The 17,048-nt window shown below is 40.9% G+C and overlaps 1 protein-coding gene and 1 long non-coding RNA gene across 11 annotated transcripts in view; one reads left to right on the top strand and one right to left on the bottom strand.

Moving 5' to 3' along the window:
* The window catches only part of ICA1 (islet cell autoantigen 1), a 144,449-nt gene that overhangs the window by 81,898 nt on the left and 45,503 nt on the right, over positions 1–17,048 (bottom strand). The gene's annotated exons all lie outside the window — the stretch shown is intronic.
* On the top strand, positions 1,394–7,253 carry LOC122904858. Its single transcript, XR_006384278.1, has 3 exons — positions 1,394–1,484; positions 6,563–6,767; positions 7,115–7,253. It is a non-coding gene; the product is annotated as an uncharacterized LOC122904858 (long non-coding RNA).

A 17,048-nucleotide genomic window follows, 5' to 3' on the forward strand; every position in this document is an offset into this window, starting at 1 on the left:
CTCTTTTATTTTTCATGATTTTATCTTTTATGGCAAAATTGCCTTGTGGCCAGTTAGCTATGTGGTGAAAATGTTTGTGGCTAAAATGCCTGTAGCAGAGATGATGTCTACGGCAAAGACGCTTACAGTGAACATATCAGACACATAAATAAAGATTAAGTATCTGCATAAATTTTTTTAATACTGTTTTATTATTTTTTTAAGATTTTATTTATTTGTCAGAGAGAGAGCACATACAAGCAGGCAGAGTGGCAGGCTGAGGCAGAGGGAGAAGCAGGCTCCCCACTGAGCAAGGAGCCCTATGGGAGACTCGATCCCAGGACCCCAGGATCATGACTTGAGCCAAAGGCAGCGGCTTAATCCACTGAGCCACTCAGGTGTCCCTTTATTATTGCTTTAAATAAGCATCAGACAACTGGTTCAAGCAGAACAAAATAATTAAGAAAATCAGTTAATTCAATGGTTCTTTGAAGTTCTTTCCAATTTCCTGGTTGGCCATTCTTAGCTGACTTTAACATTAGTTGTCACCCTTCGTGCTCCCAAGAAGGCTGAGGCACTTACAAGAGTCACATCCAGATGTGATAATATCCAGAGAAGTACAGAAGTGATCTTTTTCTGAGTATCCTTCTCAGGAGCAAGGACACTTTTCCCAGAAGACTCCCAGCTACCTGACTTCCTTTTACCTCTCACAAACCTGAATGTGGTTACCTATATACATTCTAGAACTAGAATGTCTAGATGTCTAGATGTCTAGAACTAGATGTAGTGACAGAGAGGATGGAATAATCAAGAGTGTCTTAGACCTATGGGTTCTCCAACTTGTACTTAGACCAGCGTCACCTGGAGGCTCTTACTAAAGTACCTAAAACACAGATTGCTGAATTCTACTCCCCCAATTTCTGGTTCAATAAGTGTAAGGTGGGGCTCAAGAATTTGCATTTCTAACAAGTTCATGGGTTATGCTAATGCAGCTGGTTGAGTATCTGCAGCTGGAGAACAGGAGTAGTCGGAGCAGTCACCAAAAATGTCTGCTGTAAGATGTAACTTTATCAGGAGAGGACTGTTCTGGAATGACATATTTCTATGAATTTTCTTTTTGAAATTTAAAGTTTCTGTAAGTTGTGCATGTGACAAACAATACTGATTGTGGTATACCGCAAGCCAAAATATGGAAGTAGAATACAAGCTAATGGCCCAGGGCAGAAAATGTGGTTTGAGTAAATGTCACCCATTGTCACAAACATCCACCCATCCTGCCCTACACACTGTGCTACTCCACACCCCTTCCTTTGCATATTTCTATTCTCTGTTTCAAGGCCGAGGCAGTTTCAACCACCTACCTGCTGAAGTGGTATTGACCTCAGCCCTGTCTCTTGGCAGAGGAGACAATAAGAGTGTAAGAAACAGCTCATTGTTTGGAGGAAACTAAGCCAAGCAGCTTGATGTTTTTGCAGCATAAAATATGAGGCTGGAAGTGGTGTAAGGTAAGGCCCTAGATTTGGACAAAAGCAAAACCACAGAGGGCTTTGTGGGATGTTGAGGAGCTTGAACTCAATCCTGTGGCCTTAGCAGCCACTGTGCAGAGACATGATGTGGTTAGAATTTGGTTTCATTTAGATCACACTGGTTGTGTGGAAGGCAGACTTGAAACAGGGAGGCTCACAGAGACTGGTAGTCCAGACAAGTGTCACAAGGCCTGAAGGAGAGCTGAGATAGTAGGCTTACAGAAGATAGAGATCTGGGAAATACTCAGAAGGTCAAAATCTACAAATCTGATTATCTGTTAGATGTAGAAGGTATAAGAAAGTAAGGTATCCAGATATTTCTGAAGTTTTTACTTTCAGTGAGAATAACGAAGTGAGCTGTCATGGGTGTGGGGATGGGTGGTAAGACAGGGACACAGGGAGATGAGATCAGTTTTCAATGCCCTGTATTTAAAGTGCTGGTCCCTCTGTACATGGAAGTCAGGCATATTTGGGTAGGTTTGAGGAAGAGGCTACACTAGCAATAAGGAGAGATTTTGGAGTCAACCATAGTTAAATCAGGAACATGAATAGATCACCCAGAAAAAGCATGAAAGTTACAAAGGCTTTTAGCTAAGGTTGGGGCCCTGGGAAAGTCCAATATTAATATGGCAGGCAAAGGAGGAGGTGGCAGTCAAAGACAGCAAAGATAGGAAGAAGACTAAGGTATAGATTATCAGGTTCAAGGTCACAGAGTTTGAAGCAGGAGGGAGTGGTCAACATCATAAGTATTGTACAGAAGAAGTTCCTTAAGATAAAGCTTGGGGGGTGGGGGGAACAACTTGACAGCATTTGGACTTTGGGAAGGCATATACATTCCAGGGGAGTGTATCTGGGCATCTGAGCTGAACTATAAGAGGTAAGTGGAGACTCTTTTTTTTTTTTTTAAGTTTTGATGAGAAGGGCATGGAAAGAAAGCAAGTAGTACTCACTGAGGTAGAGGGCAAGGTTACGAGCTCAGAGTGAGAGTAAAGGATTAAGTTGAGAGGGGTTATGAAGGTTTGGGATTAGTCAGGAGAGGTAGCTGTTCTTTGGGTGTTCTCAGAGGGTTGACCCTGTCTGGACCTGAGGTTCTTTCATTTTGCAGAGCTTTTGCAACCACAAATTCAGCAAATGATGTATTTTTAAAGGGGCATGCCAATAGATGTCAGGAAATATCTTTGAAAAATTCCTAAAGGAATAGATAGGTATACATGGCAGAATGTATTTTGTAAGAACGGCCACAGCAGTATTTCCAGGCCCACATGGGAGGGACTTTGTAACTAACTGCCTTAATGAATAGAATGCAGAAAGGATGCTGTGTGACTTCCAAGGCAAAAGGCAATGCAGCTTTCAATTTGTTCTTTATGTAAGGATGCTACCATGCTGTGAGGAAGCCCAAATTGCCCACATGTCTAGTGGCTGATGCTGGTTGTTGGCTAGGTTCTAAGGGCAAGCATCCCCCCAAAAAAGGAGCCAGTCTGAAGCTGTATTGTCCTTTGCTTTGGAAGTCACAAGGGTCATTTCTGTGCCCTGTCTGAATTCCTGACCTACAGAATCTGTGAGCATGATAAATGGCCGTTCCATGCTACTAAGTTTTGGAGTAATTTACTCAGCCATAGTAACTGAAACAGCATCCAAATATCCATTCAAGTGAACATGGATATTAGGGAGAAACGAGATATGTCTGTATCCCAGATACAGTCACAAGACATATTGGAGGTTACTATTCTGATCCCTCTTGAATGCAAGATAGTATTTTTACACACTTCCCAGACTTCAGCTTAAATGTACCCTAAATGTCTATTCTAAGCCATAACTTTATTGCTAAAGTGGCCTTTATTTAGAATACTTTGTGAACTCTGAAGGGTTTGGTTTTTGTTTCTGTTTTTATTTTGCTATTTTTGTATTCACGGTAATTGGTATTTTATTCCATCTAAGTAGCCTTCCAGTGTGCTAGTCTACTTTCAAAAATAATTTATTGAGTCTCTATACTACCTTTTCCTATCCTTGGGCATTAACTTAGACATACCCATACAGGTCTTATTTTTAAAACAAGCCTTACTAATATGTCAAAATAACAGAGCTGAAATATTTTTCAGATCATTAAAGAGCAAAATAATTAAAATCATCTTAGTAATTTCCAAGAAATGACTAAGCAACATCTGAGAAAGCGCATGTACATAAAACTGTATTTTAAAACACTGACCATGGTTTCTACTTAATTTCTATTTTAATATTTTGGAGCTTATATGCAGAAAATTGAGATAATCATGTTTTAATTTTGGGTACATTATTTTCTACTTTAGACTGAGTATACTGTCAGTTAAAGGAAAATACACAAGGTATTTTTTTTATACCACTGACTAAATACTAAGTATATCAGCACAATTTCTCTTCCTTTACAATGACCTTGACTTCCCCAGAAACCTCCTACCTCCATAATCACCCATTAAATAGCATACTCTCTGATTACAGGAATCCCCAGTGCCGTAGCCAGAGCTTCATTCACATTGATCCTTCAGATCCACTGATCTCCTGCCTCATTTTCCTCCTCATATTATACGAGCATCATCTCTTTGGCTCCTATCACAGCATTTCTTGTTTCTACTCATGTCATAACTGCCTAGAAAACTCTAGGATGGATGAATTGAATCACCAACTTTCTCATGTCTGTGCCTGCAGTAACTTGCATGCTGCTGAAGAAAAGTCACCCATGGACTGAGTGCAGTTATCCTATAACTGCATGAGTGCCAATATTAGAATCTCATTATGGTGCCTGTGTGTGAATTAAAATAAGCAGTCCCTTCCTCAAAACACTTCTCTGTTGGGAAGTATTCTGGTTCTGTAAGAATAAGATACTTTATTGCTCTCTGCCACTAACCTGTCATAAAACATATACAAATCTATGCTTATGATGTGAACAGCACCCCTCTTAGGTATGTCAAGCTTGTGCAATACACAACCGGCACAGCTGTACACATTGGCCCTAATGACTACCTCCAACTAGGGCATCAAGCCACTAAATGTTCCTTTAGTCAAATATGTCATGCTTTGTCCTACTTTCTTAAACCCAACTCTCCCCCCCGCCACTTTATTCTCAGGAGATGGCTATTTCTGATCCTTCAAGGAAAAAACTGTAGCCATTATATGAGAATTCCCTAATTTTCCTACCACCAGATCCACAATCTTTCCACCATTTCTTCATTGCCTGCTCCCCTCACCCTCCTGTTCTTTCCTCTTCCTACTAAAGACTACTCTCTTTGTGTGGGCTCTGTATTTCAATCCTTCTAGTCTTCTACACGAGGACCCACTAGCACCATGACAGCCCTTTGTCTTTGTTAACTTTGTACTCTGTCTCCCTCCCATTTCCCATCTGCAGTCAAACATGCTTTAGAGTCCCCTATCAGGAAAAATCAGGCTTAGGCTTCTGTCCTCCATGTACTCTACTTACCATCCAAGCTTCTCAAAGAGATGTTCCCACATCCATAAACCATTTTCCTAATGTCTCCCCATTTTTCTTTCCACATATGCACATTTATTCAATAATTCTGTAAAGTGGATTTGTCTAATGCTAAATCCAGAAAGGCCTTTTATTTGTATTCATACTTTACATAACAGTGGGGAAATTCAGAGTTGACATATTCTTCCTTTGAAATAACTTCTTCTTTTTTTCTTTTTTTTTGGTTGCCATGACACCAAATAATCTTGCTTTCTCTTCATTTCATTGGTTTCTCCCATACCTAACCCTTAAATGCTGAAATTCTGGTCCTTTTTGTCTTTGTATTCCAAACCCTCTCCTAGGGGATCTCATCTTTTCTCATGCATTATCAATCACAGATACCAACAAATCCTAAACATAAATATCTTATCTAGTCCTCTTTGTGGAGCTCCAAAATGAAATATACAAACCCACTTGGGAGTATCTCACACTCAACTCCTACATAATGTACTCGAAGAATGAGTTAGTGTTCTTACACTCCAATTTGCCTTTCATCCTGTCTTCCATGGCTCAGTAAATGCTACCTCTCTCTCCACTATGCCAGATACCTGGGGCCCATCCTCAACTCTTCTTTCTCTTCCCATTGGCAAGCCTTCACCAATTTCCATACATGTTAACCCCAAAGCAGATCTCAGGTGCCTCAACCTTCCTTCACACTGATTACTGCTACTCTTGTCCAAGCCACCATCATTAGTCACCTTAATGCTATGTTAATATTTTCCCACAATCCATGCCTGTCCTCCACTCCCTTCCTCACCCATTTCTTAGTACACATCCAAAAATATGACAGAATAACCATTTAAAAACACAAATCTGATCATTTCACTCCTTTTCTTAATAGCTTCTCAGGATACCTGGACTTAAATTCCAAGACCTTTACCCATTCTACAAAGTCCTCCATGACCTGGCTCTTGCCCTTCGCTGACTCTGCTCCCACAAGCTGGGTCTCTTTCCTCCAAGCCCTTTCCCACCCCAGGACTTTCACATATTCTGTAACTTCCACACAGAGCTCACCCTTGAAACTTGGCTGTCACCATTGCATCCTCAAGCTCTAAGCTAAAATCAGTGACCAAACGCAGAACTTTGCTTTTCCTGTCTAAACAAGGTTCCAGTCACACACTTCCAGAGAGTAATAATTTTCTTTTGAGTTATGTTTTCCTCAGTATGAAATATTTATTGTATGTCTATCTCCATCTGCCTATTAGTTCCCTGAGGGCAGAGATCATGCCTGTTCTGCTGAGCACTGTATCCCTGGTGCTGTGCATAGTAGGGGCATGAAACATTTGTTAAATGAGTGAATACTAACACTTAATGGCACCTGTGAACTTAGTACTGCTTCTTCTTCCATTATTTCAATGGGTTGAAAACTATATTAATGGGAGTAGCTAGTTTAAGGTAGCTAGCTTGTCCAATTTATATAAAATAACACCTAGTAAAGAGATGGTCAGATAGTCAGGAAATGCCTTGGGGAATGCTACATGTTGGTATCTACACACTTATATCTATCACTTATATTCATATAGGATTTGTTTTCCTTAAATTGCTGTCTCCCATTAAGCTCTGTGCCCTCAAGTTTGCCTAACAACATGTGTGCTCAATGGGAGGAAACTGACACATGTTTGGAGAATGAGTTACACCAAGCTGAGGATGGAAACTGCCAAAGCACCAGAAGCAGAGCACAGAGAAACCCCAGGATTGTTTTGGAAAAATGAAGAAAATGCAGGAAACCAGCCAAATGCCATGGGATACAGAGGTGCTGACTGGTGAGGAGAGTTGCTGGATTAAAACATCTACTACAAACATAGCTCCCTGTTTCCAACTGTGGTATAATCATGTAAAGACAGGCAGGAAAAATGCTGGAAGCAGCTACATTGCTGATTCTCAGGGTGCATGTGTGTTCTCACACTCCCACGCTTGTGCACCCTCATTCTCTAGCGCACACGCTCTCTCTCTCTCACACACACACTTCTCCAAAACCTGGTACTGCCTCTAGGCGTCCCATATAAAGATAGTCATCACGATTCTTTTTTTTCCTTGTTCTCTTTCAACCAAATAAGCAGAGCCTTAGAATCCGGAAGTAACTTCAAGCTTCTTTCCTGCTATTTCTCAGGCAGAAATCCTGACTGGTAAATGCAGTCTCATAACCAGCTCTCAACCAAGTCATGCTCTGGTGGAAAGGGGCATTCCATCTGCAGTCAGCCAGGAAAGTTGTCTGTGCCAGTTCTATCCGGTTCTCCAACGAGACCATGTGTGAATCACATTCTGGGAGCCTCTACTTTGCTCCTTATGATGTCGCTGTCATGGCACAGGAACTATGACTTATAAAATGAAAGATGAAAAAAATGGAACACTCTGAGTGTGAGTAGTTATTATTAGAGATTATTCCCTCCTCGGCATTGTGAATTTTAATTTGAATAGATATACATATAGTTTAAAGTGGCAAGTTCACCCAACTTAGGTGGGACTTCGTGTCCCCTCCTGAAGTTCTAAAGTGACAGGAATCTAAGGAAATGCCATACATGGACCATAGTACTCATTTGAATACCGAGCAACCAAGCAGTCTCTCTTAAAGGTGTATGTCTTATCCACCCAACCAAACTGTAAAATTGAGGAGGGAACTATTTTATATATCTGTTTTATTTTCCATGTATCCAACACAGCAGGCACATTCATAACTGGTCACTGAAGCCACTGAGGGAAGTTCAAAGAATGGAAAAGAAGCCTGGAGTTTCTGTCGACAGTCGATTTATCTTTGAAGTGAATGTTCTTTTTGCAAATGTTAACTTTTTGCTCCTAAATCAAAGCGAAATGGTAAAACAAAAACAAAAACAAAAACACAAAGAAACAAAACAAAACCCACAAATACTGCCATAGAGAAGGCCCTTAGGAATTCACATCTCCTTTTTAAAAATCCAATTCTCTCCTTGATCAACATTCCCATTAACTTTCCAAGCTTCTGTCCCTCACAGAAGGGTCAATCTGCCTCTCTGGGAACCTCTTTCTTTCCTTCTTTCTTTTTTTTTTTAAAGATTTTATTTATTCGAGAGACAGAGATCACAAGTAGGCAGAGGCAGGCAGAGAGAGAGAGTGGGGAGCAGGTTCCCTGCTGAGCATAGAGCCCAAGGCGGAGCTCTATCCCAGGGCTCTTGGATCATGACCTAAGCCGAAGGCAGAGGCTTTAGCCCACGGAGCCACCCAGGCGCCCCTGGGAACCTCTTTCAAGGAGACTCAGGGAAGCCGGAATCCTGACCGGTGCTTTAAGGAAAAAATCTGCCTTTACAGAAGGCACAACATAAGATGCAAAAAGGACAAGGCAGATCTTTCTTACTCAATTTGCAGGAAGACGAAGAGGAACAACAATGTTGTTTTTGAAAACACGTGCTTTTGAAAACAAGAATCATTCTCTAGGTGACAAGGGATTCTCAATTAATGCACAAACAGGCATATAAAAATGCTTGACAGAACAAATATAAAAGAAACAAGATTTCTGACTGAAGCAGAGGGGAAAAAATAATAAAAGGTACCAAAGGGAGTCACAAAGCATGGTCTTAAAGTTCCTCAAAAGGTATATGAGGTCTCTACCTAGAGGAAGCTTGCACAGTTCATTATTAAGGTAGAAACAACAGTCAGGTAAGGTTGATAGCATACTTCCCTCTTTGGTTAAAAGCAAAAGTCTTCCCAGATCCCTTCACCAGATGCAACTGTCATGTGGACAGATATACATATCTGAAGAGGACACAAGATCATCCACTGGCTCCTGCATCTAAAACATCCAAATGAGTCTACCTCCTATTGCTATAAAATCTATAGAAAACAGAGGATGTTTTCAGCTCCCTTAAGACTCTCCCCACATTAATAATTATTCCTTTAGTATCTCTACAGCCAAACAGTGCTGCAACCTGTTCTGATGATAACATGGTCCAGTTAAACTGGAGTGTGGGCCAGCACTGGATGGATAAAGTGGGCAAGGTCACAGGGAACATGGTTAACAGATAAGCACAGCAGATCTCTGAGCAGAGACCATCAAGACCATTAGAGAAGGTACTATTTCGTATGTGTCTGTATATGGTGGTTGGAGGAGGAAGGAGAAGACTGTGAAAGGGGCAAGACAGACAGGGGGGGTTATATCTGTTAGAGGTCTTTTATTAAAGCCCCAGGTGATAAAAATCCAAGACTGGTGTCGCTGCATGAGACTCAAGAGGAAGGGACCAGGACAAGGAGTATTTTTTTTTTTTTTTAAAGATTTTATTTATTTATTTGACAGAGAGAAATCACAAGTAGATGGAGAGGCAGGCAGAGAGAGAGAGGGGGAAGCAGGCTCCCTGCTGAGCAGAGAGCCCGATGTGGGGCTCGATCCCAGGACCCTGAGATCATGACCTGAGCCGAAGACAGCGGCTTAACCCACTGAGCCACCCAGGCGCCCCGACAAGGAGTATTCTGAAGGAAGTCTCAGTGGGCTATACGATGGCTGACTGGATAAAGGGGTGAAGATAAGGAATGTGTCAGGTTTGAGTCTGGAGTATCGAGACTGGTAGGACCATCAACAAAGCCAGGTAAATTGTAAGAACAAAAGGCTTATCTGAGGAGGAGACTGAACATGGGGAGAGGACAGTATCATGTCAAGTGGATTGCAGATTGTGAAGAGACTAGTGTTTCCTATGGGGTCTCATTAGCTTAAGTCAAAAACTAGGCTTAGTGGATGAGATCCAGTGATTGATACCGAGACCACAGTTGTACCTGTGACAATGTACTAGGTCACTTACCGAGTTTGAGGATAGTGAAAGACAGAGGCTAGACAGAGGATCTGATCACGATTTTTGAGGGATGCCTTCTCGTCAGCTTGAGAAAGAAAAGGAGCCTGTTGGTGAAATGAAAGGACGGAGAAAGGAAATTTTCCAGAAGAAGCAGATTAGTGAATAGCTGAGAAATCACTTCCTCCCTACTCCCAGGACTTTGGGAATAGCTCATGGCACTGGTGTTATCAGATACGTGTCTGCCTCTCTTCCAGCATGGGCGGAAACATTAAAGGCAAAATGTAGTCTGCCTCACTACCTGGCTGGGAGTTTGCAAGGGGATTGCCTCTCAAGCCTGTCTCGGCTCCAAACAGGATCAGCTGCATCCAAGTAGAGCAGGGCAGCTGATGACAGAGGGCATAATTTAGCTCCCCAGGATCTCCTTGGGCTCTTGGGTATGGAGAGGAAGAAATCCAGAAGATTTCACCTGACCTGCAGAAGGAAGTGGAAGGTGCCTGAGGGTGCAGGTGGTGAACCTGATAGGGAGGGGCCCCGGGTTGAAGGCCAAACTGGAGTCTAAAGTAGTCTGAGTTGCCATTAGGGTGATTTGTCAAGGAAAGGTGGCTGAAGCTCCTAGAACATTACCAGAGCCAAGGAAGAGACCAGGGCTTATCCTAGCCATAGGCTTCAGGGACATACCATGCAAGCACAGACTAGCCATATTGCAGCAAAGACAAGGAAAAGAGCCAGGGGATTTAGGGTGGTTTCAAGAATACCATCCTCCCTGCCCAATTCTAGGACGTAGTCAGCCCAATGCCCTCCTGGGGAGAAATAGGATGGAATTGTGAAAGAGCATTCCAAAGAGACTAAAACTAGCAGGAAGACACATTTGGAGTAGATTCAGTATTTAAACTGAAACAAGGGAGAATATTTACCCTCCTTTAACTGATAAATCTTTAAGTCCCCACCATGCATTCTCATAAAGAAAACACTTCTGGTCTAGAAAATAAGGACTTATGTATGTAGAGGTGACCTGAGTACATTTACAACCCCTTCCCATCTGGTCCATGTTCTGTGTGACGATAAGAAAGTTGTTTAACCTCTTCAAGCTTCAAAATCCTCATCTGTCAAGAGGGGATAATGATATCTATCCTTTGAAGAATTTTAATGAGCTTATTTATGTAAAATGCTGGCAAAAGAGAAATATTTAGTAATGTGTTTATTAATTCTGTTATCATTTCTACTATTACATTCAGCTTCAAAGTCTTATTTGTCTTACTCAAGAATGGCTGACATTTGTCAAGAAATGCCAAAGTACTATATTCTTGGCATTCTTCATTTATGATTTCACAGACTCTCATCTATCCCCACAAGAACAGAAATGTCACTCTGCAACAAATGAGCAGTACTGTTTTCATATCTGTGACTCTTCCTCAACTTTGGTACTCACTACAGAAAGTACCTCAAAGCCAGGACATTATTTCTTTTGAATAATGTTAGCCATAACAAGCCACACAGAACAATGATGGCAGTTTTGCAGGACCTGGTGGTAAAGCCTTCTCAGTCTTAGACTGATCTAGTCCTAAGTGGATGGACCAGTGACAGGCGGTAGAAAAACCACAGGAACCAGGAAGGATGCGGGGGTGGGGGGGTGGGATTTATTTGTAATGCTGCGGTCATTTTTAACATGCATATTAGGATATATGCATGTTAGTGCCAGATTGCCTGGAAAATTCCCTGTGTTGAACATGTATAAATTAATTCTCAGAATTGTTTGCTGTGCACCCACAAAGCAGCATGATCTTGAGTAATCAGTTCTAGATAATAACTAACCTGAGGCTCCATTCTAGCTTTTTCAAGTTATCTGAGCCAGCGTGGAGTACACTAAGGAGGGTTTAGTGGAAATAGGAAAAATGATTTAATTAGCAAGATTAATACAGATTGTTGATGAGCAAAGTAAGTATATTTGAGTGTCTGTGGTATACAAATCTCCAGGTTCTAGGGTTTAAGAAAACATATATGGTGATTACCAAAAAGCACAATAATGCTTCATATAGTAGGACCCCTGGGAGAATCAAGTGGCTTCGTTTAACTGGCTTTTCCATATAATTCAAGTCTACTCTATTTTTTAAAACTTAAAAAATGAGATATCTTTGTCCATTAAACATCTGTCCTTTTGAATGTCTATCTCGTTAGAGGAAAAATTGCTTTTTGATGGATTAGTCATCATTGTAAGCATCAGCTATGCCACTGTGGTGCTCTGGGAAAATACTTTTTAAGATGTGGTCAGGGGATTCCCCAGCAAGGGAATCACCTCCGGAGCTCACTGAAAATGAGATGCCTAGGGTCCACCCCAGGCCTCCTAAAACAGGATCATCAGGTGGAATCCAGGATTCTCCATGTCCAGCTTGCTTCTTAGGCAATTCTCATACTCAACACAGACCATAGAGGCCCTAATTCAAGGTTGGTTGTATGTGTGTCTTTCAGGAAAAACATCACGAAGGTGTGCTCTCTGTTTGTCCCTATTTCCTGTAGGGCCTCTGTCTATTCCTTTCTTCTCAGGAGTCAAAGTCTTTGCATAGTGTCCTGGCTTTAAACCTACAAGCCAATATGCATAGGACCCTTGGACAGAGTGCTGGCCTTTGTGATGTCTACTTTCCATCCATGAGCCTTATACCATTTGTTCACACGTGGGGCTCTGAGCTTGAAGTACATTGCTGCGGGACTCGGGTACCTGACCCCAAGGAACCCACGCTGAACACTAGCCATTCCACCTCAAAAGGGCACTCGGAGAGCAAGGTAGAAGAAAAGTGCAAAATGCTGAATGTAGAAATGTGACTAGATGTTCAGAAGACAGATTGATGAACTGGCCTAGAGAGAAGAAAGAAAAAATCCCAGTACTCTTAAGAGTACTAGTAAAATGGGCCTTTGAGGTCAGAGAAAATGAGAACAGAAGGTGTGGAATGTCCTGGAAGATTGTGGCCGGGTCTATTCCACCACAAAAAAACATTTTCTCCCACAGCAACTTCACTACACAAGGGATCCATTTATTGGATTAGGTAGAACTTGGGGCAGAAATGGTAGGAGGAGCATTGAGTTCGGATTCAGAGGACTCAGGTTCAAATCCTGATTCATGTACGTGGCTGTGAGCAAGTCAGTCAGACTTTGCCTTTTCAGTCTTAGCTGTGAAACAGGACGAAGAATTCATGCCCTCGCTGACTGCTGTGTAGCTTTAACGAAGTGATGAATATGAAACAGCTTTTTAAACTGAAGAGCATTTTACAAATATTTAATCAGAAATATTCTGCATTGTGTACATATTTAAGTAGCTGCTACATCTATCTATATGGCAGAATGCTAAGAAAAACCCTCGGCTGGGAAAAAATTCAAATATGTTAATTATCTCATATAAATAAACTGATCATATTGTTCAGCATAGAACTTAAATATCTGCTGTGCTTTTGTACTAGAAAAAGATATCTTTAAAATGAGCAGTATTTTGACTTTTGCACAACTCATGTTTAACATTCTATGAAAATACGTTCTTCATTTCTCAAAGGATAGGTGAAAAAGTTGATCAAATCTTCATTTTGTTTTCAAAACCCTCTTTCCTCACATCAATTTCTTAATGTCTATTTTCCCTACATGATTTATTTGCTGAAACTGCAGGATGGTGGGAGAAATGGGGACATGACAGGAGAAGAGAGAAGCAACTAGGTCAACACTGAAAACAAGAGGTTTGCCCCAAACCTAAAATACACTAAAGATAGGAAAGAGGGAGGCTAACTTTGGAAACCATTGTGTGGCTCACATCACTACTTTTAGCGATTGCTTTTTAAAGTGGAAAGATGTGTAAAAATTAAAAAAAAAAAAAAAAAAAGGCCAAGCTAGTTCTTTCAGCAAAGAATTAAAATTAAAAGCAGACGGAGACTCAGATAATAAGTACCAATAAAAGCTTGAGCTGACATAGCTTCAATTTACAAATCATTGGCTTTTCCTGGCAGGGCTTGGGGAAGGAGGGTAAGGAAGCTTTGCCTGTACTGGATGAGGAAGATATGGAAATCTTTAAAATTAAAGATGCTTCCAACTTTTTAAAACACTGATTTATGGTGACCATGATAAAATCTTGGTGGAACCCGAGTACAGTCTCCAGTCTCTGGGAGCCCTGGTAGCTACGAAGCCCTTATGCCTTCCCAGTCATATTTGATTTTGACATGTACACTCGGTTCAGGGGCCCCCAATCCATAATGTGTGCACAGAAAGACGCATGGTTTAGAATCGGCATGTATTTCAGTTTCTTTTGAGACTTGAGCATTAGGAGGCCCTGGTAAGAGCATTAAAAATAAACTAGTAAAAAATAAAAACGAGGAAGCTAAAGCAGATAGAGATCAATTTAGGACAAGGGATATTACTTCTCCAGAAGTTTTAATGACAAAATTGGTGCTCACAGGCACATAAGAATGCTTTGTTTTTATCTGTAAAACCTGGAAGGTGACCTATAAAAAGGAACTAATGAAACTGCTAGATTTAGAGAAAAGGGTTGAGAGAGATACCGTGGTGCCAGCAAGATGTCGTCTGAGTATATTAGTGAGTATGCGTGAGAGTTAGACGTGGACAGTGAACACAGGACACATCATTCAAGCCAGCAGAAAACCGCCAAGTTGAGAGACCAAATACCAGCCTATACGATGCTCCAACCCAACTCCAAGGACCTAATGTGGAGTCCAAACCCTGCAGACTGTTCCTTCTGAAACAGCTCCCAGCTCCCCCTTTCTTTTTTGGGAAAGGATTTTTCTCTACATTCTCACTGATGCATATCAGAGAACTTTTTCCTTCTGGGATGCAGTTGAGAAGAGATGGGAAAAGCTATCTGTTTACTTTCTCACCTTTCCCCTAAACCCTTCAGGATAGGCATAACTCTGCTCTTAGAACAGTAAAGGCTTTCAAAAGAAACATTCTTCTCTTTCTCGATTTTGGTGGGTTTCCCTCAGGCATTTGCCTTTGATCCTTCTTCTCTTCAGTGACGTTACCACCTCACATGGCTCTTCCTTGAAGATGGTTCTTGAAAATGACTTCATCCTCCCAAACTCCTCATTCAGCTGCTCATGTGACATCACTTTTGAAACCTGGTTTCTCATCTGTTTTCATTAACTTAAGAGTTTTCTATCCGTATTTTCCCTTCTATCAAATCTTACTTATTCTCACTCAAATATCATTAATTTTCATTATTTTTATACATGTAATTGGAAAGATAATACATGCATAGGACACAAGCTTTAAAAGCACAAAAAGGGCATACAGTACAATGCCAACCTCATTCTCATCCCCCCTCTCCCATCCCCCAACCTAGTCCCCTGCTAAAGAAGCAATCACTATTCCCAGGTTCTCGTGTATCTTTTTCCCCTTAAGACAAAAAAAAGTGAAAGGGAACAAGGCCCTAAATATAATAAGTTTTACTCTGTTAGCTTCTTTTCAGCTTCCCTGTCTATTTGATAAATTTATTTCCCATGCTTTAATCTATGGGCTTTTCATATGGCCCTTCTTCCCTCTATGTGGGTTATTTTCCAAATCTCTCAGCCTGTACCTCTCCCAGAACATGAACTAATACCCATGAACTATGTTTGCTTATAAGAATGCGGAGTCCTACCTCTGAAGGCCTGGGGGAGAAGGGGTCGCTATTTAAAAGAACAAAGCAGGAAAAAAAAACCCATCCCTCAATTTGTTTATGTAATTAATCTATCTTGAGAAGTATCCCTTATTCCAACGTCAGCAGTCACCAGAAGAACCACAGTAAGGAATCAGCATCTAAATGACAATGGTTGTCTCAGGATCACAGCTGGGGAGTGAATTTAAATAGATGGATGGACAGATAGACGGGTAGTTGGATAGAAAGAGCCAATCAACTGTGAAGTGTTACCAAGCCCTAAAATCATATTTCATTTGATGGGAACAACAGAAGCCTGATTAATGCATGTGGGAATCTCATGTCAAAGTTATACCAATGGCCTTTCAAGGGCCTGCTTCTTCTTAGGACTCCCTGAGTCCATGTGAAATTGGCCAATGTAAGATTTTAGGACTCCCATATATGAATTTCATTCATCCTGTGTAATGATTAAGTGTGGGATAACTGTTGAATATGAAACAGAATTTTTTCCCTTGGGATATTTCTATTATACCTGGGATTGTCCTGAAAATGTTACGCTAGAAGGGGAAGCACATACACATTAAAGTTGCTTTTTGTTCAAGGTTTTCTGTTCACTAAAAACTCACTAAAGGAGGCAAAGTGAAGTCACTGTGAGACACGAGAGATGAAACTGGTAGAGAAACTGCATGCTTTAGTGAAGAGAGCTACCATGGACCAGGTCATACGCTGGATAACATGTGGGCCTCCGTGGCTAATCACCCTCTGAGATTACTATTATGTCACTTTTCTGAAGATCAAGTATAATCATGTCGTCTTTTTTTTTTTTAACCTCAGGACTGTGAATGGAAATACTAGTTTACTATGAACTCATTCTTGTGATAGTTCAAACGCTAAGTACAGATGGGCTTAGGACTTGGATGCAAGAAGATTCTGAGTTTTACTGAGCGACAGGAGAACCTGTAAAACCCTAACAGTCCGTGACTCCATCACATAGTCAGTATTACTTGGATAAATTTTGTTAGAAACACTTTGTTGGGGGGTGGTTCTCAAAAAATAACCCAATAATTTAAAAAGTACCACTCAAAACCTTTCAATATCCCTTGGTGACAAAACAACACAGAACGCGTTTTTCCCAAAGCAATTGTGATTTAGTAGTTTTCTTTCTGAAATACTAATTCTCCATAGCCGATTAAAAAATCCAGTCTGATGTAAAAGTGACAATTCAGACAATCATCAAATCATTTTGCCACCCCCCACCCCGGCACTGAAAGGTCTGGTTATCAAGAAGAGCGTATCTGAAGGAAATTATTTTTAACTCTAATAAAAGTAACTTACAGTACTGTAAAGTTATTAGCATTCAGGAGATAGCCGATATATTGCCTCTGTTTGAAATTAAATAAAATCGCACTCTATTTTGTGTACTTAAGTAAAACCACCATTTTGTAAAATAAGAATAGCATAGTGGGATGGATCCCTAAAGCAGAAACATTCAAAACCAAAGTGCTCAGCTAACCCATGAGGGCACAATTGTCTTTTCATGCTCAATTCTTGAAGATGTAAGGCTTGCAACCAGTTTGCCAAGACGGAATAAGAGGACTAGCTGAAAGAGGATATTTGAGCTGTTAACCAAAAGGAAGAGGGTAATCTGGAGGGGTAGACAGATAGGG

Source organism: Neovison vison, chromosome 4 (genome assembly GCF_020171115.1).
Source record: "Neovison vison isolate M4711 chromosome 4, ASM_NN_V1, whole genome shotgun sequence".
Taxonomy (NCBI): Eukaryota; Metazoa; Chordata; class Mammalia; order Carnivora; family Mustelidae; genus Neogale; species Neogale vison.